The sequence below is a fragment of the Hyperolius riggenbachi genome, chromosome 4 (assembly GCF_040937935.1).
Source record: "Hyperolius riggenbachi isolate aHypRig1 chromosome 4, aHypRig1.pri, whole genome shotgun sequence".
NCBI lineage: Eukaryota > Metazoa > Chordata > Amphibia > Anura > Hyperoliidae > Hyperolius > Hyperolius riggenbachi.
The window spans coordinates 66,823,553-66,850,964 of record NC_090649.1 but is presented as its reverse complement, the minus strand read 5'-3'; the positions used below and the strand labels follow the sequence as shown (position 1 = coordinate 66,850,964).

The window sequence follows — 27,412 nt, the reverse complement described above, 5'->3', positions numbered from 1 at the left end:
CAGCCAGTATATGTTAGCTAGGTATAGGTGCCTTCAGTATATGTGCCCTCAGTATAGGTAGCTAGGTATAGATGCCTTCAGTGTAGGTAGCTAGATATAGGTGCAGCCAGTATATGTTAGCTAGGTATAGGTGTCCCCTCATAGGCGATGGAGGGGGGAGCCGCAGCCACACTGAAACTCAGCTGCGGGGAGGGCGGCCTGACTTCTCCCTTCCTCTCCCCGGGGCCACCCTATGTTCTTCCCCCTGCACTGCAGAGTAAGCGCAGGGAAGCCTCGTACTGAGCAACTCAGCTCCTTTCCTTTCCAATCGCCGCTCACTTGCCGCTGGTCTCCTCTGCATAGCTGGGTATACACTCTCTACAGGAATTATTGTGGAAAAAAACATTTTTATTTACATTTGAGCAAAAAGCGTCTAGTCTAAAATTATTCATACCCTTCTCAATAATCAATAGAAAAGCCTTTATTGGCTATTACAGCAATCAAACACTTCCTATATCTGCAGACCAGCTTTTTGCATCTCTCCACAGGTATTGAGCTTAAAATCTTTCAGGTTGGAGGGTCTTCTTGCCATCACCTTGATCTCTAGCTCCCTCCACAGATTCTCAATTGGATTCAAGTCAGGACTGGCTGGGCGACTCCAAATCGTTAATGGTGTTGTCTGCTAACAATTTCTGCCCCACTTTTGCTGTGTGTTTTGGGTCATTGTCATGCTGAAATGTCCACTGGTGCTCAAGGCCAAGTTTCTCTGCAGACTGTCTGATGTTGTCATTGACAATCCTCATGTATCGCTCTTTTTTCATGGTTACATTTACTGATTAGGTTCCCTGGTCCTTTGGCTGAAAAACACCCCCAAAGCATTAGGTTCCCACCACCATATTTGACAGTGGGGATGGTGTTCTTTGGTTTGAAGGCTTCTCCTTTTTTACACCAAATGAAGGAAACATCATTGCGACCAAACAATTCAATTTTTGTTTCATCTGACCACAACACAGAAGACCAGAAGTCTTCTTCTTTGTCCAGATGAGCATTTGCAAAGGCTTTTGTGTGCCTTATCTGGTGAAGTGGCGTCCTCCTTGGTCTGCATCCGTGGAACCCAGCAGTGTGCTGCGTCTATTGAATTGTCTGCCTTGAGAAGTTGCCACCAGCAGAGACCACATTCACCAGGATGGCCTTGGTGGTGATCCTAGGATTCTTTTTCACCTCTCTCACTATCCTCCTGGCCAGTGGCCAGAACAGGTGTCACTTTTGGCTTCCGACCACGTCCTCTGAAATTTTCCACATTACGGAAACATCTTGTATTTTTTAATAATACTTTGCACTGTAGCCACTGGAACTTGAAAACATTAGCCACTGGAGCCACTGGAACTTGAACACATCTGTTCCTCTTTATCCAGTATTTATGCTGTTGGGAAAGCTGGTCCCTTCTGCTTGTAAATTTGATAACATACTGATTAATCGCCTATTTACATCGGCACAGCTCAAGATTGCTTCAGTTGGAAGAAGGTGGCATCTCCAAACATTTCTGATGTCAAGGTGAAGATCAAATGGTCACAGCTAATGGAAAAACTTACAACTACTTTAAGGAATACAGAAGCCATATATGACAACATTTGGGGACCCTGGGAGGCATTGTACGGATAATATAGTTTCTTTCAACCCTTAGCCTTTCTGCCCATCACTACTTGTTTGTTTAAGGGCCTGTACTTTTCTTGCTGCTTTATATATTTTGAGATAATGTTACAAACTTACAATGTGAACCGACCTGACCATGTTTATGCCTGTTCTTTCTTAGTAATATTCTATATACCGTATTTTTCCGACTATAAGACGCACTTTTTCTCCCCCAAAAGTAGGAAGAAAAAGTCCCTGCGTCTTATAGTCCAAAGGAAGGGAGTCCCCGACTTAACGATCGCCCGCCGATATGAACCGTCGACTTGCCACGATGTCGGGGACTCCCTGTATTCCCCAGTGTCCTCCTGAACTTTTCCAGCATGAATGTAATTAGCGGCAGAGGCAGCCGAGGTCAATCACCTCATCGCTGGAGCCGCGGTGATGAGCTTCTGGCCTCCTTCTGTTGTCGGTGTTGTCTTCCGCGTGTCCGGTGTCCTGATGGATTCTCCCTCTGTGTATATAAGAAGCAGCGGCAGCCCCGGGCATCACATACCTCATCCTTGGAGGCCGCGTTTGTCAGCCTCTCTCTCACACTCCTTCACTCTAACGTCAGCACTTCCAGGTCGTGTCTGTATGCGTCATTACAGACGTGACCGGCACTAGAGTGAAGGAGTGAGAGAGGGAAGCGGCTGACCGCGCGGGCTCCAAGGATGAGGTATGTGCTGCCCAGGGCTGCCGCTGCTTGTTATCTTCACAGAGGGGGAATCCATGCAGGACACCGGACACATGGAAGACAACACCGACGACAGGAGGAGGCCAGAAGCTCATCACTGCGAGATCCAGTGATGAGGTGAGTGACAGCAGCTGCCACTGCCACTAATTACATTCATGCAGTAGGACATAAGACATAAGGGGGACATCAGGGAGGCACAAAGGGGGGTAATCAAAAGGACACAGAGGGGGACTATGGAGGACACAAAGGGGGACATAAAGAGGGACATATGGAGAACACAAAGGGGGCATATGGAGAACACACACACACACATATATATATGCCAAAACATCATGCAGCAGCTACATAACTTGCCAGCAGTAAAAATGTCACCATGTATTAAATGTCAGAATATAAATCAGGGATTTAAAATATTTTACATGGGCAAACACTGACTAAATCATTTATACATAATTATTGTAAAAATAAAGCACTTTTTTTTATTACATTATTTTCACTGGAGTTCCTCTTTAAGGCACCAATTGACTGGTTTGTGTCTGCTGATTTTGATTCATCCATGTATGTTTGATATAAAGCCTGTTATCTATACTCTGTTTGTCGATGTTTATCCGCTCTTAAGGTGGCCATACATCAGGTGACTTGGCAGCCAATTGACCATCCAATTCGATTATCGAATTGGCTGATAAAATTGGTGCTGCCAAGTGCATGCCCGATCGACAATGCGACCAATTTCGGGATGAAAATTGGTCGCATGGTGGATCGCGCATGCCGCAAGATGTCGGGCTGAAGTTGGTTGGTTGGGTGTGCGGCGGTACGGGAGCCGTTTTATATTGTCTGACATCAGACGCTATTCGCCAGCAGCGTGTACGGAGAGCTGCCCGGAGGTTACGGACACCATGCAAATACTGCTACAGGACAGGTAATGTATAAATGTACATACTGGGGGGAAGATTTATACATTGGGGGCAGCGGCGGTGCTGATTCCCTGAAGACTTCTTACTGAAATCAGACAGGAATCGGCCTGTAGTATATGGGCAGAATCAAAAAAAAGACGAATTTATCTCCAATCAGATTCGATTAGAGATAAATTTGTCTGTTTGTCGAATCTGCCCATAATCGTTAGGTCTATGGGCACCTTTATTTCAGCATTGTTATCCGATGACTGGTCTCTTTATACTTTTAAATTGTTATGTATTTTGTGTATGCCATTTTGGCAATAATAAAAATTGTGTTAAAAAAAAAAAAGCTGAGTAATGTTCCCCGCCCCCTCCCCCCACAATAATGCCTCTTGTACATTGTCTTATTATCTTTTGGGAGACACCTATGTCATATCCCGTCAAAATATTACTTGCTGCTTGAATAAAAGTAACTTTAAGTCAAAATTTGCCAGGGGTATGAATAATTATTGGCAGCAGTGTATATTTGTTCCCAATATTCGCTTTGTACTATGTACAGCACTACGGAAGATGTTGGTGCTATATAAATAAGAAAAGAATAATTCAAATAATAATAATAATAATAATAAAAGAGGGACTGGGGGGTTTGGTTCCGAAAGAGGGACAATTGGGAGCTCTGCACAAAGAGAGGACTGGCCAGGCTTGATGGGACCCAGAGCCATCCCTCTCTGTAGGTTTGCTTTAAGGCTACTTGCACACCAAGACGTTGCGTTAGGTGCCACGTTAAAGTCGCATAACGTGCACCTAACACAACGTATGGTGCTGCAAGAGAGGACGGTAGAGTGAGCCGCGTTAGGCGGCTCTATCCCTATAAGGTCTCCCAGAGTGGCGCTGATTGGCCGTCTAACGCGGCTATAGCCGCTCTAACGCCGTAGCATGCTGCACCTTCCGGACAACGTGCAGCGTTACATGTAACGTAACGTGGGCTGTGTGAACAGCCCACTTGTGTTACATTGCTGTGCGTTGGGGGAGCGTTACAGGCGCACTAACGTGCGCCTGTAACGTCCCTGTGTGTAAGCAGCCTAAAGGGAAGGTTCACGCAAAATAAAAAAATTAGTTTCACTTACCTGGGGCTTCTACCAGCCCCATGCAGCTATCCTGTGCCCTCGTAGTCACTCACTGCTGTTCCAGTCCCCCGCTAGCAGCTTGCCGACCTCAGAGGTCGGCGGGCCGCATTGCGTACATTTTTACGCATTCCCGCTAGTGCAGGAACATTAACACATAAATTTTTACGCATTACTGGTTCAATGCGTAAATTTTTACGCATTGAACCAGTAAGGCGTAAAAATGTATGTGTTAATGTTCCTGCACGAGTGGGAATGCGTAAAAATGTACGCAATGCGGCCCGCCGACCTCTGAGGTCGGCAAGCTGCCAGCAAGGGACTGGAGCAGCAGTGAGTGACTACGTGGGCACAGGATGGCTGCATGGGGCTGGTAGAAGCCCCAGGTAAGTGAAACTCATTTTTTATTTTGCTTGGACCTTCCCTTTAAAGTGGATCCGAGATGAACTTTTACCCATTGCATAATTGTGTTCCTTTCCTATTGTTTATAGGGCATTCCTCAAGCCAAATGCTTTTTTGTTTTTATTTTAATACTCTAATTCCCTATAATCTAAACAAGGCAAGCCACGCCCAAAGGTTTTCAGAGTGCCTTGGCACTTTCAGACAGTAGCAAGGGCCAAGGGCTCATGGGAGCTCAGTCTGGGCAGGAGGAGGGGGAGGTATTACTAGCCAGAGATTTCAGAGGCAGAGGGGAGGAGGGAGGAGGGGGGGGGGGGGTTAGGTTTTTTTGCTCAAGATGCAGATAAGCCTGCTTCTGTGTAATGTTTACAAACAACATGGCTGCTGTCATTGTATCACAGGAAAAAATAATCATATTCTATTACAGCTGTTTGCAGCTAGATTTGCTGTGTAAACTATCTAAACTTTAGATAGTTTATATATGTTATAGTTAGTTTTTCATCTCGGATCCGCTTTAAAGTCCAACTAAACTAAAAAAAAAAAAATACTATACAGTTGGGTTTATTACGTAAAGGAAATGCCTTCTTGTGCGTCAGTCAGGGATGTCTTACTTTTTAAACAATGTACCAGATATAAGGCTTAGGGCTGCAGCGTGCTGTGTGACGTCTTTGCCTCCTAGTGGGTGGCCCTCGTATATTTTGTAACTGTCACTAGCTTGCAGCAGTTCATTATATTTGAATTACAATTCCCATAATTGCTGCCGGCAACAATAAACATAATTGCCAGTAACTTTGTCATGACTCCAGTAGATACACACAATGACGATATACACACTCATGCTGATCCTCAGTTGGGTTATGTTGCACCTAAATAACAGGGGTGCGTAACCATAACCCCTGTGACCCCGCAATTGTGTGTGTGTGTGTGTGTGGGGGGGAGGGACTGGCAAGCCAAGGGGGTCCACTCCTGTGAGCAAATGCAGATTTAAATGCAGAGGAGCTGCTTCAGGCGGCAGGACAGGTCTTCACTCTCCTCTTCAGTGCCGGTTCTAGACTTTTTACTGCCTGGGGCAAACTTGTGAGGATGCACCCCCCACCCCCGCCGGATTTGGAGTGACCGCACAGCACCCGACAATTTGCTTTGCTTCATTTAATGTTCTCACATGATAAGCTGCAGCTCAACACAATAGCACACTGGTTAGCTGTGAGTCTCGTTCTCTTACTACTCTGGCTGCATGCTGTTAGTGTAAACACAGTACAAAAATGCTGCCCCTGTAATCTCTGCCTCCTTATGCAAATGTTTCACCTTGCCTGAGGTAGGTGTCTGTGTGGCTAATATTGTGGTAAAACCCCTCCCACAGTGTGATGTCATGACCATGGTCCTGACCGTTTGCTGTATGTGAACCTCATTGCATTGTGGGAAATAACGGCTTCCGAAACTGCCAAGCAAGCAGTGTCTCCCTCTGTGCATAGAACTCTTGGTAATGAACATTCCACAGAGCTGCGCCTGGCAGGGCTAAAGATGTCACCTGTGATCAATTTCAGAATGTACATTTCAGAATGGGAGAGGAAAGATTTCACAAATGGCCAAAACTGACTAAATCATCTATAAGGGCTGGTGCACACCAAAACCCGCTAGCAGATCCGCAAAATGCTAGCAGATTTTTAAACGCTTTTTTTTATTTTTATGAGGCGTTTTGCTAGCGTTTTGCGGATTGCTGCTGCGGTTTTCAGTATAGTAGATTTCATATATTGTTACAGTAAAGCTGTTACTGAACAGCTTCTGAAACAAAAACGCCTGCAAAACCGCTCTGAAGTGCCGTTTTTCAGAGCGGTTTGCGTTTTTCCTATACTTAACATTGAGGCAGAAACGCATCCGAAATCCAAAAAATGCCTCACCCAGGCATTTTTCGTTTCTGCAAAACGCCTGCCGCTCTGGTGTGCACCACCCCATTGAGATACATTGACCAAGCAGATCCGCAGCCGCAAGCGGATCTGAAAACGCCCAAAAAGCCGCTCGGTGTGCACCAGCCCTAAATGAATATTGAAAAAAAATAAGCAATTTTATTAAAGGGCAACTGAAGTGAGAGGGATAGGGATGCTGCCATATTTATTTACTTTTAAGCAATACCAGTTGCCTGGCTATACTTCTGATCCTCTGCCTCTAACACTTGTAGCCAGAGCCCCTGAACAAGCATGCAGCAGATCAGGTGTTTCTGACATTATTGTCAGATCTGACAAGATCAGCTGCATGCTTGTTTCTGGTGTGGTCCAGACACTATTGTAGCCAAATACATCAGCAGGACAGCCAGGCAATTGGTATTTAAAAGGAGATAAATATGGCAGCCACCATATAACTCTCACTTCAGTTCCCCTTTAATGATGTTATTTTCACTACAAATAATCCTTGCTAGTAATATAATAAATGGGAAAGTTCGGATGTTTGGATGTTTGTTACTCGATCACGCAAAAATGGCTGAACGGATTTGATTGAAATTTGGCACACACATAGTACATTACCTGGAATAAAATATAGGATACTTTTTATTCCCATAACCAAAAAGGGGGCGGAGACAAATACAAATTTCACTGAGAAAATGTAAACTGCAGCCATTCTTACACTGTTAATGGTAGGGTTCTCAAACTTTGCACAGTTGGCCGTTGGGTGACTGGTATTAATATTCAGAACGGTGGGAGGAGCCTACAAAAGCCAATCATAATTCACCTATTGATTTTCAAGGGGAATATTTACATTGCTGCCATTCTTGCACTGTTAATGGCACAAGCCTCAAACCTGGTACAGTTGATCATTGGGTGACGGGTTCAATTTGAGAAAGAGGGGTGGAGCCACAAACAGCCAATTAGATTTGTTTCATTCCAACGCAAATTACTGATGCCAAACACAGCAAAGCTCAGAAACTTGGTAATTGAGTAATTAATTAATTGTCTGTGAGGGTTAGAAAAGTGGGCACAGCCAACACCAGCCAAATACATAAGCGGGCAATGCGGGGTTATAACTGGGCGGAGACAAATACAAATTTTACTGGGAAAATGTAAACTGCAGTAATTCTTACACTATTAATTGTAGGGTTCTCAAACTTTGCACAGTTGGTTACTGGGTGACTAGGATTAATATTTAGAAAAGTGGGTGGAGCCTATGAAAGCCAATCAAAAATTACCTATTTATTTTTCAGGGGAATATTTCATTGCTGCCATTCTTGCAATGGCACAAGCCTCAAACCTGGTACAGTTGATCATTGGGCGACTAGGATTTAAATTGATAAAAGGGTGTGGAGCCACAAACAGACAATCTTATTTTTTCATTTTAATGCAGGTTATGGATGCCAAAAACCGCAAAGCTCACAAACTTGGTCATTGAGTAATTGTGTGTTAAGGTTAGGAAAAGTGGGCGCAGCCAACACCAGCTAAATACATAATCGGGCAATACCGGGTCATCAGTGGGCGGAGACGAATACACATTTCACTGAGAAAATGTAAACTGCAGCCATTCTTACACTGTTAATGGTAGGATTCTCAAACTTTGCACAGTTGGTCACTGGGTGACTGAGATTAATATTCAGAAAGTGGGTGGAGCCTACAAAAGCCAATCACAATTCACCTATTGATTTTTAAGGGGAATATGTATTGCTGCCATTCTTGCACTGTTAATGGCACAAGCTTTAAACCTGGTACAGTTGGTCATTGCGTCACTGGGGTTCAAATTTAGACAAAGGGGTGGAGCCACAAACAGCCAATCAGATTTGTTTAATCTCAATGCAAATTATTGATGCCAAAGACCGCAAAGCTCACAAACTTGGTCATTGAGTAATTGTGTGTTGGGGTTAGAAAAAGTAGGCGGACCCAACACCAGCCAAATACATACCCGAACAATGTCAGGAAATCAGTGGGTGAAGAAAAATACAAATTTCATTGGGAAAATGTAAACTGCAGCCTTTCTTACACTGTTAATGGTAGGGTTCTCAAACTTTGCACAGTTGGTCACTGGGTGACTGGTATTAATATTCAGAAAAGTGGGTAGAGCCTACAAAAGCCAATCAAAATCCACCTATTGATCACCTGTACCTGGTACACCATTGGGTGATTTGGGTTCAAATTCAGACAAGGGGTGGAGCCACAGCCAATCAGATTTATTTTATTTCAATGCAAATTATTGATGAAGACCGCAAAGCTCACAAACTTGGTCATTAAGTAATTAAGTAATTGTTAGTTAGGGTTAGGAAAAGGGGGTGGGGCCAACACCAGCCTAATACATACCCGGGCAACGCCGGGCGTCCAGCTAGTATTGGAATATTGGAAAAGACCACTCCTCCTGCACAGGATGTAGCAGAGGTCTCTGAGGCCTGAATCTGAATAACAAGAAGTTATGGACTAGTTAAAATATATCTGAAGAGGATCTGGGAAGTCAGTGGACCTAACAAGACAAGCCAGCAAACAATCTGTTATGAACGATTACTCGTATGAATGATTGGAAATGATTGTTTGGGACCGCTAAAGGACGAAAATCTCCTTACCAATCCGATCAGATGAATGAAATGTCACGCCACGCCAAGTGATGTCACAGGACAGAAGCGTATCCAATCGGTGCTCACGCAGGGACGCAAGAGCGAGCGCACTCCTGTCCTGTGACATCACTACACAGCCACAGGGGAGCAGAACGGAAATCAAAAAAGGACCAATATACAGTACATGGGTCATCAGCCACCTCGGTGTACAAAAGATAAATAGCTTTTATTGATATACAAAAGGACACAAAATTTCATAATACTAATTGATAATGAGAAATCACAGACAATTCAAATATTAAAATTGCTTATGCAAAGCGGATATTGTAGCTATCGAAAGCCAGCTGCTAATTTTTGGCAGGACTCAAAACATGTATTTGAAGAGGTCAATTACATCCTCATACAACATACGCAGTCACACTGGTGCCATGCTATTGCCAATAAAAAACGGTGGGGCCCCTTTAAAGGGAACCTGAACTGAGAAAAATTATTTAAAATAAACACATGAGGTAACTTCAAATGAACATTACATAGTTACCTTGCCATCAGTTCCTCTCAGAAGCTCACCATTTTCTTCTGACAGCGATCCTTTCCAGTTCTGACAACATTTTGTCAGAACTGAAATATATCAGTTGCTGTCAGTTATATATCAGTTGCTGTCAGTTATATGGCTGAGAGGACAACTGATGTGCCATGTATCCCTATGGCTCAAGTGGGCAATGTTACAGATTAACAGTGTGCTGAGCAGAAAGCGGTTATAAGGTAATGGCCAATTTCAAAATGGAGGATGGAGAATTCCCTTGATTACAGTGGACAAACAGGACGCAAGAAAGGAGAAGGAGATTGAGGAGTAGACTACATGGGGCTTGATTTACTAAGAGGTGCTAACCTACTTAGCACGTCTAAAGTCTTAAGGCGTGCTAACCAGGGTGCTAAGTAGGTCAGCACCAGATTTCTCAATCAGATCGCGCGCAAAGTTTTGTGCGCAAAGTTTTACGCGCGCAAAGTTCTATGCGGCGCTAAGTCCCATAGGCTTTAATGGGCACTTCGCGCGGTACTTTGCGCATGATCACTACTTCTCACATTTCAACTGAGTTTAGACGTGCTAAGGGTCAGTGCTAAAGTTAGCACCGTTTTGTAAATCAAGCCCCTGGGAGGTTAGTATGACGTGTGTGTGTGTTTATTTTGACTTTTAATTTTCAGTTCAGGTTTTCTTTAAGAAAAAATCTCATCATCATTGTACATTATGTTGCTTACTGGTAAACTGTGTCCCTTCAATCCATGGATTATCACTATAAGGGATAATTGATCAGTTCCAGATAGCAAATAAAAACAAGGAACACCAAGAGCCCCAATAGTGTAATATGTACTGGTAAATCGTTACTAGATAGAGTAAATATTAATACTCACAAACCAGGGTTACCATTAGGCAACCACTGTAAAGGCAGGTGGGGAGATTTTCCTGACCCCACTCAGGAATAAGAAGTCGCTCTCTGTAGATGAGAAAAAGGGGGTTCAACCCTCCACCCAGGGTGGACTCAATATTATGCAGGAGAACAGAGGCGCCAAGAGGATAAAAGGAGGCCAAATGAGCTTAAAAACCAAATTCTTGGTAAATAGAGGAAGTAGTGGTGGACTTACCTCCTCCAAGTAGACACACAACGACTGTAGTAAAGACAGTCATAATATTTTATATATGTACTCCAAATATGCAACGCGTTTCGCAGGTTTGATCCCGCTTCATCAGGCAATAACAACTAAGCAATAACATATGTGGTCAGTGGAAGAGCCAGGCACCAGATAGCAGGCTGCATTTTATGATTCTATAAGAGTAAAGTAAGGATAGCTCTCACTGCATTTGGCTGTCAGTGTCTACTTGTCTCCTATTGGCAGTGGAGTTACTTCGGGCCGGCACAGTCCATCACATAGGTAACGTCTTTCATCCACAATGAGGTGGTCTAAATAGGTTACACTCAGGAGCCAGATGATAGAAGCTCTTGCTGTACACGATCGGCTGCTGCCGTACCGCCGCTGCCCAGTTAGCGGCTCAGAGTGGCAGGGATAGCCGGAGGAGACAAGACGCCAGACCATGTGACTCGCCGCGCGTGCATGCTGCCCACAGTATGTCCGGGTTTGGAGTCGCCCGGGAAAACGGGACTGACTGGAGAAGAGCGGCGGGGATGGAGGGGAACGGGAGGTGCGGTGAGTATTTGATTATGCCCCTCTACCCAGTCCAACTTCACTTTTAACCAGAGACTTTCGCCCTGGTATCCTTTAAAGTGAACCCAAGGTGAGATTGATATGGAGGCTGCCATATTTATTTCCTTTTAAACAATACCAGTTGCCTGGCAGCCCTGCTGATCAGTTGGCTGCAGTAGTGTCTGAACCAGACACCAGAAACACCAGAAACAAGCATGCAGCTAATCCTGTCAGATCTGACAATAATGTCAGAAACACCAGATCTCCTGCATGCTTGTTCAGGGGCTATGGCTAATGTTGGGTACATACTATGAGATCTGTCAGATCGATTATTTACAACATGTCCGATTTGCTTTCCGATGGATTTCCGAGCATTTTTCGATCGATTTCCTATTAAACTGAAAGGAAATCAATCGGAAAATGCTCGGAAATCGATCGGACATGGTGGAAAGAATCGATCTGACAGTAAATCGACCAGAAAATCTCATAGTGTGTACCTAGCATAAAAGTATTATGCTAGGTACACACCATACAATTTTCTGTTCGGTTTACCTATTAGAGTTTTCTGTTAGATTTACCGATTTTGGAAATAATCGATCTGAGCAGGTAAATCTAACAGAAAATTGTTAGATTGTAAGCTCGCAAGGGCAGGGCTCTCTCCCCCTTTTGTGTCTTGGTAACCATTATACATTTTATTCATCATGTTAATTTTATCACTGTCATTACCAATTCTATAATTTGTATTTTGTATCATTCTTTGTATTTTGTCACTAATTATGTATCTTGTATATTGGTGTATAGCATTGTCTGCATTATTATGTACCCCATGTTTGTTTCTTACTTTGTACAGCGCCACGGAATATGTTGGCGCTTTATAAATCAATAATAATAATAATAATAATGGTGTGTACCCAGCATTACAGGCAGAGGATATTGCACTGCTCTGCATTGTTTGGTGTTGTCCTGTTTACGTTGCAGTTCCTGCGTTTCGGGGCTTTGGTACCACAGACAGATTGCAGATGGGGAGGGAGAAATATGTCCTCAGTATCTCTGGGTCCTTATTTGGCTGTAACATGGCAGAATATTTAGGCCTGTTGTTCCTTCCCCGTGGGTTTTATATTTGGCTGTGTGGGATGCTTGGCAGCGATTGAAAAAGAATGAAGTGAAGAAGATGGGGAAGTTCTGTCAGAGGAATTCATCCTTTCTGTCTGTTGTGCTCCTATACAGGAGGGATCTTCACATGTTTGTATGATTAAGGCTTTGGCTGTGTTTTTACTCTATTCAAAGTCATTCTTCTTGCTTTGTAAAAAAAAAAAAAAAAAATTAAAGGGGACCTCAACTCAGAACTTTCTCTATGCTCTAAAACAGGGGTGCCCACAATTTACCGGCGCGCGAGCTACTTTAGAATTTGCTGAGTCCAGGAGATCTACCAACATTTAGGTAGCAGGTATACATGTCTTTAGTATAGGTAGCCAGGTATTGTATAGTTAGGTATAGGTGCTTTCAGTACAGATACCTAGGTGTAGGGGCCTTCAGTATAGTTAGCCAGGTATAGTGTAGTTAGGTGTAACTTTCCTCCCTCCAGTTCCAGCGGCGGTGTCTGGGGCTCCTCCTGGTCTCCCCTCCTTCAGCCGCGCTGCAAGTGCAGATGGGCACTCTAATGAAGACTCCGGAGTCTGGCGAGCGAAGGGGGTGCCGGGCAGCGTGCATTGACGCATTGTGCCCAGCGCAGCCCCCAGCTATGACGTCGCGGCGGCGTTCTCCTCTCCCGCTGTACTGCCCCTCTCCTCTCCGCCTGTTCCGATTGGCCAGCGGCTGGCAGCAGATTCTGACAGCTACCGGCCGCAAAATTTTACATGACGCGGCCGCGATCTACCAAATAGGCGGTCGTGATCTACCGGCAGATCGCGATCTACCGGTAGATTGTGATCGACCTATTGGGCACCCCTGCTCTAAAGGATACCCAACAGCATAATAACCTTTAAAGAAAAACATTCATTGTTACAGCTTTGTTACAAATCCTGCAATAAATCTACAGTGTGTCTACTTCCTGCTTTCATGGAAGCAGCCATATTGTTAACACCCCGTGTTTACAAATTAGCTGCTCTGCCATGGCAGAGGAGGTTCCTGAGCTGACACAGCTGAGAGATCAAATGACACTTGTGATAAGTCACAAATGAGGGGGGATTAGACAGGCTAAACTATCTAAATACATACAGGGTGCATTGCTCTCTGTTTTTTTCCTTCTGTCCTGTGCAGGCCCACTTTAAATGGTTATAACATAATAGTTAGCCAATATCTGCTGCTCTCCTTGGAAGTGTACGTCAGGCTGAAGTTGGACTGTCGTTCTCAGTGAAACAACACTATTCACTTCTGGATTGATTCGCGTTCTATGAAGTTTTGACTTTCATTCTGAAGTTAAGATGGACCAACGTACAGGGCTAGACTTTTATAATGGCCACAAAGGCCCTGGCCTTGGGTGGCTGTTGCCCAAGGGAGGTCTGGACTGGGAAGACAGGGGTGACAGCACTGGAATCGGGACAGAGTGAGGAATGGTAAGGCTCTTTAGGATCCAGAGCCTTCTCTCTCCATAGGTGAGTACAGAGCTGGGTCATCCACAAGACAACCTAGGCCAGTGCCTACTAGGGAGGGACCTGTGGATGTCACAAGGCCCGCCTACTGTCTACACTGAGTTTCTGCCGCATCCCAGACAACCAAAAAGACCATGTTCAAAACCTGTGAGCCAGAACTGTTGCCTTGCCTAGGGCCTCATTTCACCTTAATCCGTTTCTTGGTGAGTATCCGTCTTTTTTTTAACTTCAGTTTTACTTTAAAGGAAACCTGTAATGTCCCCCCCAAAAAAGAGTTTCTTACCTGGGGCTTCTGCCAGCCCCCTATAGCCTCCCTGTGCCGTCGCCGTCTGTGAACGATCCTCCGATCCCCTGCAAGTTGATAGCAACTGCGTCTGCACAGCCCTGGCTGTGAGCGTCCTCGTTCGCGTTCCCCCCATAGCCCTCGGTTTTCTGATACTGTGCCTGCGCAGGATGATCCAGCCGATGCACACTGTCAGGGCCGTGCAGGCGCAGTGGCCATAAACGTACAAGTCTGCGGTAACGAAAGTGAGCTGCGGCAGGGGACCGGAGGATCTTTGAGTAGCAGCATGGGACAGGACACCTGCAGGGGGCTGGGAGAAGCCCCAGGTAGCCCTGGTTCACATTGGGTGTTTTGAAAAACGCGTAAAAGCGCATGATTTAAAATGCATGCGCTTTGCATGCTTTAGTGCTCGTTTCAGTGCGTTGCAGTGTGCTTTTATAAGCATGTTTTGCTTATTGTAGCAGTTGTCAATAAAGCTTTGCTTTCATATGTAAATGATGCATTGATGTGTGCTTTACAGCTCAATGCACAGAAATGCATGCAACACTACGTTTTTGTAATGCAGCTCAGCGCAGCGCATAGATGTGAACCAGGCACATTTAATTACATTGGAAAACCAATACCTTGCAGAACGCACAGGGCAAAAAAAAAAAAAGCGCACAGAAACAGCCCTGGTGTGAACGAGGCCTTAGTGAAACTACTTTTTGGGGGGATAGTACAGGTTTTCTTTAAAGGACCTTTATGGTAAAAATCGTAAAATTTAAATTACATATCAACACATACAAATAAGAAGTATGTTTGTTCCAAAGTAAAATGAGCCATAAATGACTTTTCTCCTATGTTGCTGTAACTTACAGTAGGGAGTAGAAATCTGACAGAACCGACAGGTTTTGAACTAGTCCATCTCTTCATGGGGAATTCTCAGCAAGGCTTTTATTCTTTATACAGACACTCCCTGAAAAAGATTTATACAAAGATGCTGTCCAGCCTCCCTGCTCGCGGCACACTTTTTTTTGGCAGTTGGACAGATCAACTGCCATTCACTTAGTGCTTAAAGAGAAACTCCAACCAAGAATTGAACTTTATCCCAATCAGTAGCTGATACCCTCTTTTACATGAGAAATATATTGCTTTTCACAAACAGACCATCAGGGGGCGCTGTATGACTGATTTTGTGCTGAAACCCCTCCCACAAGAAGCTCTGAGTACCGCGGTACTTTTGGCAGATTGTTACAATGTAACAAGGCTCACAGACAGGAATTAGCTGTTTACAGCTGTCTCTAACAGCCAAAACAGCTAGCAGCAGCTACATAACCTGCCCACAGTAAAAATGTCACCATGTGATAAATGTCAGAATGTAAATCTGTGAGAAGAAAGATTTTACAATGAGAAAACACTAACTAAATCATTTATACATAATTATTGTAAAAACGAAGCACTTTTTTTATAACGTTCTTTTCACTGGAGTTCCTCTTTAAGTGCTTATGAAACGAAACAAAACCATGAGAATCCCCCATGAGGAGATGGGCTAGTCCAAAACCTGTCGGATCCGTCAGATTTCTACTACTAGCTACTGTAAGTGACAGCAACAAAGTCATTTATGGCTCATTTTACACTGGAAGAAACATACTTCTTGCCTGTATGTGTTTACATGTATTTTAAATTTTATGATTTACGAGATAGTGGTTCTTTAAATCCAGTTTCTGTCTCAACTGACAGCAACAGAAAGAGCTGCTTGTACAATACTGGCCACTGTGCCCTGACATCCAAAGACATAGCCACAGAACAAGGACAGAGTTATTTTGCACCCCTGGCATCTTCAAATCCAACGCTGTAACGTTCGTCATTCTAGTCTAACAATGAAAAAGAACATTTTTTTAATATTTTAACAGAAGGCGTGGCTTGCATGTACAATAATTCCATGTAGTGTAATCTGCCATATGGCACATTGCCTGGATAGATGTATGTATAGCTGCTAGACATTTCAATACAAAAGATCTTTCACAATCGTCTCACGCAAAAACTGGCAACATTTCAACTGTTCGGCCTAGTTCACACCACAGAACGCAACTGATTGCTAAGAACTTAGCAACTGCGATTTTGCAAAGTAATTTTCAAAATGATTTTCAAAGGAATGTGCATTTTTGCACATTCCCTTAAAGGATACCAGAGGCGAATAAACCTAGAGAAACGTTCTCCTCTCTGCCCCTGCATCCTACCGAATTGCCCCTCTGGCAGCCTCTTTTGGGTCACCAGAGTCAGGCACTACTGTGCATGCGCTGGCTGGGATGCACTCGTCCTACAGCGCGCACCCGTGGCCGGGAGCTCTTTGCGCATGTGTATGATGTTATGACGTCACGCGCATTACGTCATACGCATGCACAGTGTGCTCCTGGCCACGGGGGTGCGCTCTAGGATACGTGCAGCCCGGCCTGTGGCTGCGCAGTGGTGCCTGACTCCGGCGACCCGAAAGAGGCTGCCGGAGGGGTATTTAGGTAGGATGCGGGGGCAGAGAGGAAAGCGGGGGGAGCAGTGGGCATCAGGAGAGGTGATAGTATATGCCTGCGCCCCTCGTTTCTCTACGTGTATTAGGCTCTGGTATCCTTGAGGACTCTTTCACACGAGGACCTGTTCCATCCGTTTTGACCGATTGCTCCTAGGATGCAGTTAGGAAGGTAATGTGAAATTCTATGGACTTCATGTTACCTTTCACATTAGACAAAGCGTTCCAGAGCATTACATTGTAACGCATCTGGGAGCTTTTGATCGTCTGGCGCTAGCCTTTTCCCGTGAGGTGAGTTAGATATGTGTCGAACCACAACTTCCCAACAGCATGCCGTAATTCATAACGCGTGCACGAAATCAGCTTCGTTTACACGTTAGCTAGTGTGAAAAATCGCTCTTAAAATGGTCCACGGATTTTGTCAAAATCGAAGTGCTGCAGTGAGAACACCCTGATAGGTTAACAGTGCTGTATCGCTGTGCCATTCGCTGGTGACTGGAAAAGTTTGCTCACAGTGTGTACTTGATAAATGACAAATAATCTGACTGTTAGTTTTGAATTCTCCTTGTCTGCTCCCCCGGAGCAGGAGCGTGTGTACAGAGCATGGAGCAGCAGCATGTGTACAGAGCATGGAGCAGCCGTGTGTGTACAGAGCATGGAGCAGCAGCATGTGTACAGAGCATGGAGCAGCCGTGTGTGTACAGAGCATGGAGCAGCAGCGTGTGTACAGAGCATGGAGCAGCAGCATGTGTACAGAGCATGGAGCAGCAGCATGTGTACAGAGCATGGAGCAGCAGTGTGTGTACAAAGCATGGAGCAGGAGCGTGTGTACAGAGCATGGAGCAGCAGCGTGTGTACAGAGCATGGAGCAGCCGTGTGTGTACACAGCATGGAGCAGCAGCGTTTGTACAGAGCATGGAGCAGCAGTGTGTGTACAGAGCATGGAGCAGCAGCGTGTACAAAGCATGGAGCAGCAGTGTGTGTACAGAACATGGAACAGAAGCGTGTGTACAGAGCATGGAGCAGCAGCGTGTGTACAGAGCACGGAGCAGCAGCGTGTGTACAGAGCACAGAGAAGCAATGTGTGTGCAGAGCCCGGCACAGCAGTGTATGTACAGAGCACAGAGCAGCAGTGGGGAACTTAATAGAGCACAACGTCGGGTATGAGCACAGCCCTGTGCCCTGCTGTGTGAATGCTTCACTTTCCCCTTCATTACCAATATTGGCTGTCCTCATTATTATCTGTATCCAAACCGCTCCTGATTGATCCTGTGTCAGTCCGTCGGATGGGAAATTGCAGTATGTGTACCCAGTATAATGTCCTACCATAATATTATACTGTATTGCGTGTGGCAAAGGGAGACCTTTCAGGAATCCCCCCCCCTCCCCCTTGAAAATCCTGGGCTTGCCCCTGCTCTTCTCTCCCAGTGTTGCCAACTCATCCCTTTAATTACTGACAAATCTAAGTTATACAGGTTCTGGGGCTATTTGCACTTACTCAGTACCTTAACTGCATCTACCTAGCCACAAAACCTGTATAATTCATATGTGTCAGTAATTAAAGGGATGAGTTGGCAACACTGTTCTCTCCAGACTGCAGACCGGGCTGCTCAGCAATCCCTCTTAAGGCTACTTGCACACCAAGACGTTGCGTTAGGTGCTACGTTAAGGTCGCATAACGTGCACCTAACGCAAGGCCTGATGCTCTTCGATGTGGACGTCAGAGTGAGCCGCGTTGTGCAGCTCACTCTGGCGTCCGTGATGCCATGATGCGTACTCTTGGACGCATGCGGCATCACGTGGTCCCGCCAGCCAATCGCCGCACAGAGCGGCCGCACCAGGAAGTAAACACTGCACGTCACAACGTGCAGTGAATATTAATTAGCCATGTGCCTGGCCGCTCTCCGCTCCTCCCCAACATGACTGAGCATGTGCAAACAGTCTAACACGGCTTAAGCCGCTCTAACGCCGTAGCATGCTGCACTTTCTGAAGAACGTGCAGCGTTACATGTAACGCAACGTGGGCTGTGTGAACAGCCCACTTGTGTTACATTGCTGTGCGTTGGGGGAGCGTTACAGGCTGCACTAACGTGCACCTGTAACGTCTTAGTGTGTAAGCAGCCTAAAACTGTGGTCCAGAATGATCACCTCTGATACTACTGAATGGATAATCTAGCGTTAGTACGTAAGTGTACAGGGTCCTTTCCACTGCTGGGCCCTGTGGCAGCTGTATGTTATGATATCACCATAGATATGCTCTTTATTGCCATAAAGGAACCGCATTCTATAACACAGCTTGTCCGTTTCTGACAATCGGTGCGTTGCATGTGTGGTGCATGTAGCTCCACAAACCTGCCCAAGTTTGGTCTTTAAAGGGGAACTGAAGAGAGAGGTATATGGAGGCTATCATGTTTATTTCCTTTTAGACAATACCAGTTGCCTGGCAGCCCTGCTGATCCTCTGCCTCTAATACTATTAGCCATAGCCCCTGAACAAGCATGCAGCAGATCAGGTGTTTCAGTGGTTCAGACTTTAAAGTCAGATCTGACAAGACTAGCTGCATGCTTGTTTCTGGTTTTAATCAGATACTACTGCAGAGAAATAGATCAGCAGGGCTGCCAGGCAACTGGTATTGATTAAAAGGAAATCAACATGACAGCCTCCATATACCTCTCTCTTCAGTTCCCCTTTTACAACGAACTGCATGGCAGAAAGTGGCTGTGTGGATGGCACTAGCTGCAAGTGTCATTTTTCTAGGCCAGGTACTCACAAGGAATACATCTCCTGGCATGCATTGTGGCGGCTGGGAAATGTGCAGCACAGCTACACCCTACACCATACAGCCATACAGCCATATTGCGGCTGCATAGCGATCCCTGACGAATGTGTTGCGGCTCCGGAGGGTTTCCAGGGGGTCCGTACGTCATGAAATTCATTGCTCTTTCTTTTGATATACGTAAATTTACACTACCGTTAGGTTTGCTTCATTATCTGTCATTTATGTATACTTTTTTCCTATGAAACTTTTTAAAATCGATTTTCTCAAAAACTATAAGGGCTTTTTGAAAATGTACTCACTGTCCCTGTTCACATACCCTGCAAATTTGGTGTTTCTAGCATATAAGGGGGCGTTGCTATTAACCTTGAAAGTCGGTGGCCGTTCGCCTGCCAAATAAGTCTATGGAGCCTGCTGCGAAGAGCCGGTTTGCACATTTTGAGGAAATTCACATTCGCCGTTTGCGAACAGAAATTCTATGTTTGCTACATCTCTACCTAGCAACTACTGGGCTCCTAGACCTTCTCCAGGCCCCAGGCATCTGCCTAGGTTTGCCTTGTGGATGATCCGGCTCTGCACCTGAGGGTCTGGCTGGAGAAGATAAGTGAGTGCATACATACAGGGGGGCTAAGGAGCAGCCCCTAAGGGTATATAATGCCTGTCACCCCCCAAATGTTCCTCACTATTCACAACCTTCTCTAAGGGAGAATATCGTTTTATTTATTAGAGATATTACTGGCTTGGCATCTGGAAAAGGCCTTTATTTCCCACAATGTAATGAGGTTACACAGACAGCAAGCTGTCAGGACCGTGGTCATGACATCACACTGTGGGAGGGGTTTCAGCACAATATCAGCTACACAGACCCCCCCTGATGATCTATTCAAGAAAAGGTAAAGATTTCTTGTGGGAAAGGAGGTATCAGCTACTGTTTGGGGTGACGTTCAATCCTGGGTTAAAGAGAACTTAGAACTTCCTCTCTGCTCTAAAAGATGAGCAACAGCATAATAACCTTTAAAGAAAAAAAAAAACATTTCTTTGTTACAGCTGATACAAATCCTGCAATAAATTTGCAGTGTGACTTTCGTGGAGGCAGACATGGGGTTAACATCCTGTGTTTACATATTAGCTGCCCTGCAGAGGCAGCCAGATGACACAGCTGAGAGATCAAATTACAGTGGTGAGGCAAACTTAGACAGGCTCAACTCTCTAAATACATACAGGGTGCATTTCTCTCTGTTTTCCTTCTGTCCTGTGCAAGAGTTCAGGTCCACTTCAAAGTTCCTCTTTAATTGGAAGGTTTGTTATGATTGGCAGAAGTGGTTCTGAAGTGGGCCACGCCTTCCCCATTTAGTATTTCTATCAACCTGCTGAGCGGTCTGGACGAGCTGAGCTCGTCCAGTACCACCGGAGCCTGCCGCTCAGGCCCTGCTGGGCCGATTTGGCTCAAATAAAAAGCAGCACACGCAGCCGGCACTTTGCCAGCTGCGTGTGCTGCCTGATCGCCGCTGCAGCACGGCGATCCGCCGTGTGCAGCGGCGAAAGAGGGTCTCCCCAGCCGCCTGAGCCCAGCGTAGCCAGAACAAAAAGTTCCGGCCAGCGCTAAGGGCTGGATCGGAGGCGGCTGACGTCAGGACGTCGGCTGACGTCCATGACGTCACTCCGCTCGTCGCCATGGCGACGAGGTAAGCGAAACACGGAAGGCCGCTCATTGCGGCCTTCCGTGTTACTTCTGGCCGCCGGAGGCGATCGGAAGAACGCCTCCGGAGCGCCCTCTAGTGGGCTTTCATGCAGCCAACTTTCAGTTGGCTGCATGAAAGTTTTTTTTTATTAAAAAAAAACCCTCCCGCAGCCTCCCTGGCGATCTTAATAGAACGCCAGGCAGGTTAAGAATCTAGAGAGATGTATGTAAACGGTAAAGGGTCATTATTCCCATTAAAGCTTTAGATAATTAGTCTATAAAATATAAAATGGGCCTAATTACAAATAAATAGCGAGAAAAGCTGCGGCACACACAATCCACTTCGGAAATCTTTAATGTGAGTATGATTAAATCACAGCCTCTTATCATATTCTGAAGTGAGTCATGTCTCTTCTTCTTGGTATCTCCTATCAATTAGGGAAACGTATGCACAGGAGATGTATAATGTAGCTTATGTACAGAGTTTACCTAATTAGAACTGAATGAGTACAGTGCAGTGCGGGAGGGGAAGGGGGGCGCAGATGGGAGACAGAAGCATGTTCTCTGCCTCATGACATGCCTCTGTGTCGTCTCCCCCCCCCCCCCTCCCCAACCCCCCCCCCCCCTTCCCCCGCGCTACAGCCCCCTGAAATTAGCAAAAATATTTGACGCTATCTCGGAGGGTAATGGGAGGAGAGGGATTCCCTGCTCAAATGCCCACTAGGGGCGTTCCTGCAGGCTTTCCATAGCTGTCATTGGGCAGCTCTCTCTCCCTGGCCACGCCCCTTGCCGCTCCCCCACCTCCCTGAACGCTGGGGAAGAGAGAGATCGCTCTCCTTCCAGCGTCATGACCCAGAGGTCACAAAAGTGAGAAGGCCTCAGGAGCGGTGGAGAGCGGCAGGAGAGCGGCTGCCTGATCTGCCCAACCCCCTGGATCAGGTAGCATAGGTTTTTTTTTTAATTATATGAGCCCACCTCGGGCTCTCTTTAACCCCCTTGGCGTTATGATTCTTTCCGGATTTTAGGGTCTAAAAGCGGTGCAATTTGTTTGCATGCTTTTAGATCCTAAAACCTGGAAAAAATCATGCTGCCAGGGACATCTGCAGCAGCTCAGCAATCACTCCCCTCCACTGGCGTAACAATAGGCCCTGCAGCCCCTGCTCCCGCGAGGGGGGGGGCCCGAGCCCTCCCTGGGGCCAGCTTGTGGCCATTTTGTGGGGGCTGGAGGGGTGGCAGCATGAGGGGAAAGCTTTGGCCACAGTCGGCGGGGAGAGGGGAAGTTCCCTCCCCTCTCCCTCACCTCGGGGCTCTCCCCTCTGCGCTTCCCTCCAGCTAGTTACAGTGTGGGCAGCGGGCAGCGGCGGGCAGATACATACCTTCTTCCGTGCGTTCCACCGCATACTCCTGGCTCTAGCGGCTGACGTTACTTCCGGAAGTGACATCAGCCGCTAGAGCGAGAAGTATGCGGTGGAACGCACGGAAGAAGGTATGAATCTGCCCGCCACCCACACTGTAACTAGTTGGAGGGGGGTGCAGAGGGGAGAGCCCCGAGGTGAGGGAGAGGGGGGGGGGGAACTTCCCCTCTCCCCACCGACTGTGGCCAGGGCTTTTCCTTCATGCTGCCACCCCTCCAGCCCCCACAAAACGGCCATGAGTGGGCCCCCCGGGAGGGGGGGCCTACTCTGAAATTCTGCAGGGGGGCCCGGTGGGGCCTAGTTACGCCCCTGCTCCCCTCCTTGGGATCCAGCGCTGCAGTTTTCCCTCTGTCCTCCGGGTGGCACTGTAACCCTATAGTGAGATTGTTGGCTGTCGCCATGATGACAGACGACGGTCTCCCCAGGGGGAAGCAGAGCCTCGGAGGAGAGGAAGTAGAATGGCGGCTGACGTCAGAATCCCCCCAGGAGGTGAGTTAAAACGCCCGTTGCTCTGCAGTAACCTCCTGGCGGCTACAACGAGTTCAGCTCGGGGATACCGCTCCTGGCATATTTTTCCAATCTGACGGAAAATTGTACTGTGTGTACCCAGCTTTAGACTACACACATAACCACGACTGCCTGTGGAAGGGCTTTGAATTTGAGCTCCTCTGAGGGACAGTTAGAGAGATGACTATGGAGAAGGGCTCTGCCTTTGACATGGGAGACCAGGGTTTGGATCCTGGCTATAGGGTCAGTACCTATTCAGTAAGGAGTCCCCGGGCAAGACTCCCTAACATTGCAGGGTGGCCTCTTGAGCGTGTCCCAGTGAGCGCTTTGAGTCAGACAGGAGAAAAGCTCTAAACAAATATTCAGATTATTATTATAAAAGCAATATAAAAATACACAATACTATCAATGATAATGAACAACCAGCAGCAATAGGAAAAACTATGTAAATACATGAAGGTGTGCTTGGGGCAGACACTGACTGGCACCTCAACAGGAGCTGCTTGGCACAGACTGGTGTGTTAACTGATGCCTTATGGGTGCTGGCTGAGTTTACACGTGTTGATAGCTGATGAGAGGCATTGACTGGCTCCTGGTGGTTTTACTGGCAATGGCAGGCATTTCCATTCACTCCTATGGAGGTTAACCACCGCCATGCCTGCAGCAAAATATAGCTTTCAAATATATCATACCTTTGGAGCTCCTGTGCAGTGAGAATTGGCTGCGCTACAGACCCCCCCCCCCCCCCCCCTACCCAGCTCTCAATTATGTAAAGGTCTCCTCAAATGAAGACGAGTAAGCGAGAAGGTTGTAGAAAATTCATAGCTAGGGATCTAATACTTGTCTATTGAAAGTGACTAGTCTCCTTGCCCCCCACCAACCCATTCCTGCCTCCTCACTGTCTGTCTGCATCTATAGCAGACAAGCTGAGCTACAGTGCTGTGCTAGAGGCATTTGGCTACTTAATTACTGTATTTTATCTGGAGATACTTACCTACGTAATTATTTTATCTGGAGGCATTTGGTTACTTACAGTAATTCTTTTATATGGAGACATTTAGCTACTTGCTTATTTTATCTGGTGACATTTGGATTTTTAATTCTTTTACTTGGAGGCACTTAGTTCCAATTAATTTATCTGGAGGAACTTGGTTACTTACCGGTAATTCTCTTATCTAGAACCACTTGGCTTCTTAACTACTTGCCGACTGCAGGGATGCTCAAATTCGGCTTCGGGAGATATCCGGATTTTTGCTATCCGGATATCTCCCAGTAATGCTGTGCGGGCTGGGCGGGGGGGTCAAGCTTACCTCTCTGACGTCTTCTTCGCTCGTCCCTCGGCGCCTCCCACGATGTGCTCCATGCGCGTCACGTGATTACAAACACTTCCTCCTTCAACCCGGAAGGAGGAAGTGTTTGTAATCAGGTGACCGCCGCTTGGAGCGCATCGTGGGAGGCGCCGAGGGACGAGCGAAGAAGACGTCAGAGAGGTAAGCTTGACCCCCCCGCCCAGCCCGCACAGCATTACTGGGAGATATCCGGATAGCAAAAATCCGGATATCTCCCGAAGCCGAATTTGAGCATCCCTGCCCGACTGCTCCACGCCTATGGGTGTGAGCAGTGCGGCAGCCCCAGGACCGCTGCACGCCGATTGGCGTTAACAGCCGTCTATGGGGCTAGCCGGAGATCGCGCGCAGGCTGCACACGCATCTCCTGCTTGGAAGGCGGAGCTCCGCTCCGCCTTCAGTCTCCCAGCGGCAATCGCCGCTCGGGAGACTGTTAGACGGCGAAATCGCCGTCTAATTACTTTGTACAGCGCTGCGATCTGCAGCAGCGCTGTACTGGAAATAAATGTTAAAAATAATCAAATAAATATTTAATAAAACAAACAAACATTGGGGGGGGGGGGGGGAATCAGACCCCACCAACAGAGAGCTCTGTTGGTGGGGAGAAAAGGGGGGGGGGATCACTTGTGTGCTGAGTTGTAAGGCCCTGCAGCAAGGCCTTAAAGCTACAGTGGTCAATATAATGAAAAAGGGCCTCAAGTGGTTAATTATTTTATCTGGAGGCACTTGGCTCCTTAGTTATTTAATCTGGAGGCACTTGGCAGTTTAATTATTTAATCTGGAGACACTTGGCTACCTCATTCTTTTATAAGGAGGCATGTAACTGCTTAATTCTTGTACCTAGGGGGCATGGTTACTCAATTTATGTTTCTGGGGGACATAGTGGTAAATTCTAGTTATTCAATTAAATTCAGCTATCTAGGGGATTTAGCTTCTTGATTTTGGTATCTGTGGACCACATAGCTGTCTGATAACGGTAGCGCAGTCTGCAGATGAAAGCCTTAAGGTGCCCATACACTTACTCGATTTCCCGCCGATACACAGCAGATTTGAACACTGTGATTGAATCTGCTGTGAAATTGATGCGCAAACACTGACCGATTGACCGATCTCTGTCCGAAATCGATCGATTTTGTCGATCTGTCCACGCGGAAAATTTCACTCGATCACTGGCAGGTCGGGAGTGCGTCGATAGCGGCGTTCGAATGCCCAACAACCAACGCTAGCGGCAATACAATGTATGAAGACGGACTTTATTAATTAGAAGAACCGTTTTTAAGATTTTTTTCTGCAATATGTGTCAATAAAGTTTTCAAAAACATTTTTGTAAAACAAGATTGCATCATAGTTTTTTCAACATTAGTCCTTTTCTAACGCAACATATGTCTAAGTGGGCAAGGTGGACTGCCCGATAAAAAGGATTGTGTTTTGGCCCTTCACTGTATAAAGGACCCTGCCCGATTATACGTTTGTAGGCTGGTGAGGGAGCCCAAATTTACTGCTGTGCCTTGGGCCATGTATGGGCTTAATACAGCTCTGCATACAGATAAGTTAATTCACTTCTCCCCAAAAATTGGCTCTTGACTACAATGGACATATTAGTGACAAGACTCTATACCCTACTTTTACTGGCCAAAGGAATTTGAAGGCTTGGTCTATCAGAGAAGTGGGGTCCACCAACATAAGCATCCACCTGTAAACATTCAGAATGTTCAATCAAAGTAACCATATACAGTCATAAAGGGCTCGTTGACACAAGGGGTGTTTTTGACAATTTTTAAGCGCTGGCGATTTTCAAAATCGCCATAAAAGCGCTTGTGCCATGGTTCCCTATGAGAGAGTTCACATTTGAGCGGTTCGTTTCCCATCCGCTCAGATAAATGGTGCTAGGGCCATTTTTGAAGCGATTCCGCCTCTTTGGAAGATGTAGAAAAATGCAAAATGCTCACAAAATCGCTTTGTGCAGCGATTGCGTTCGCGTTTTTAATAATAAATACATTTTATTTATTCTTTTCCGAATCAAAGAGTTCACTTCCTGACTGATATCAGGAAGTGAAAAAACGCAATTGCTCTGCAAAAGCGCTTAGAAAAGAGCTCAAGAAAACCGTCCAATCCAGAGAAATCGAAAAAAAAAAACAAAGCTTCAAAAACCAGGCAACGTGGACAGAACGCAATGTGAGCAAAGCCGTAGGCCCCGTTCACATCACAAACGCGGATGGCTATGCGTGCGGAACGCAACGCGTACGAACGCAAGCCATCCGCGTTTGTGTGCGTTGCGTGGCTGATCCCATCACTGAAAAGTGAATGGGACAGCCACGTGTTTTGACAAACAATGCGTGCAGCATGCGTTCCCGGACCGCACAGGTCCGGAACGCATGCAGTGTGAACATCAGACATTGCACTCTATGCAATGTCTGATGTCGTGCGTGTCGGCCACCTGCACGCGTTTCAAAAACGCGGCTGGAAACGACTGCAGTGTGAACGGGGCCTTAGTGTTTATATACCGCTTCAGGAAGGGTTCACACTAAAGCCAAAATTGGACCATTTTTTCTCTAAGGAGACAAATGGATAGATAGACATATTGATGATTCCTGTGTTAACTACAGTGGAGTCTTGGTTTGCAAGCATAATTTGTTCCGAAAATATGCCTGTAATCCAAAGCACTCTTCTATCAAAAGCAAATTTCCCAATAAGAATTAATAGAAACCCAGTTGATTTGTTTCACAATCCAAAAACAGTTATAGTAAAATAATATAAAATAAAAATGTAAACAAGACTTTCACAATAACAGCATCATTACCATCTGTTGACTCGCCCCAACCATTTTTT

General features: G+C 46.1%; 1 protein-coding gene across 3 annotated transcripts in view; it reads left to right on the top strand.

Annotated features, from left to right (window-relative positions):
- LOC137571268 (opsin-5-like) overlaps positions 1–27,412 on the top strand; it is a 126,672-nt gene that overhangs the window by 32,288 nt on the left and 66,972 nt on the right. The window contains exon 1 of one of the 3 annotated variants that reach the window (XM_068280154.1): positions 2,354–2,461. The exons of the other annotated variants lie outside the window; for them this stretch is intronic. The gene's annotated coding sequence lies outside the window, so the exon portion shown is untranslated. Of the gene's footprint in view, positions 1–2,353; positions 2,462–27,412 lie in introns of those variants that run through there. 3 annotated transcript variants of the gene reach the window in all.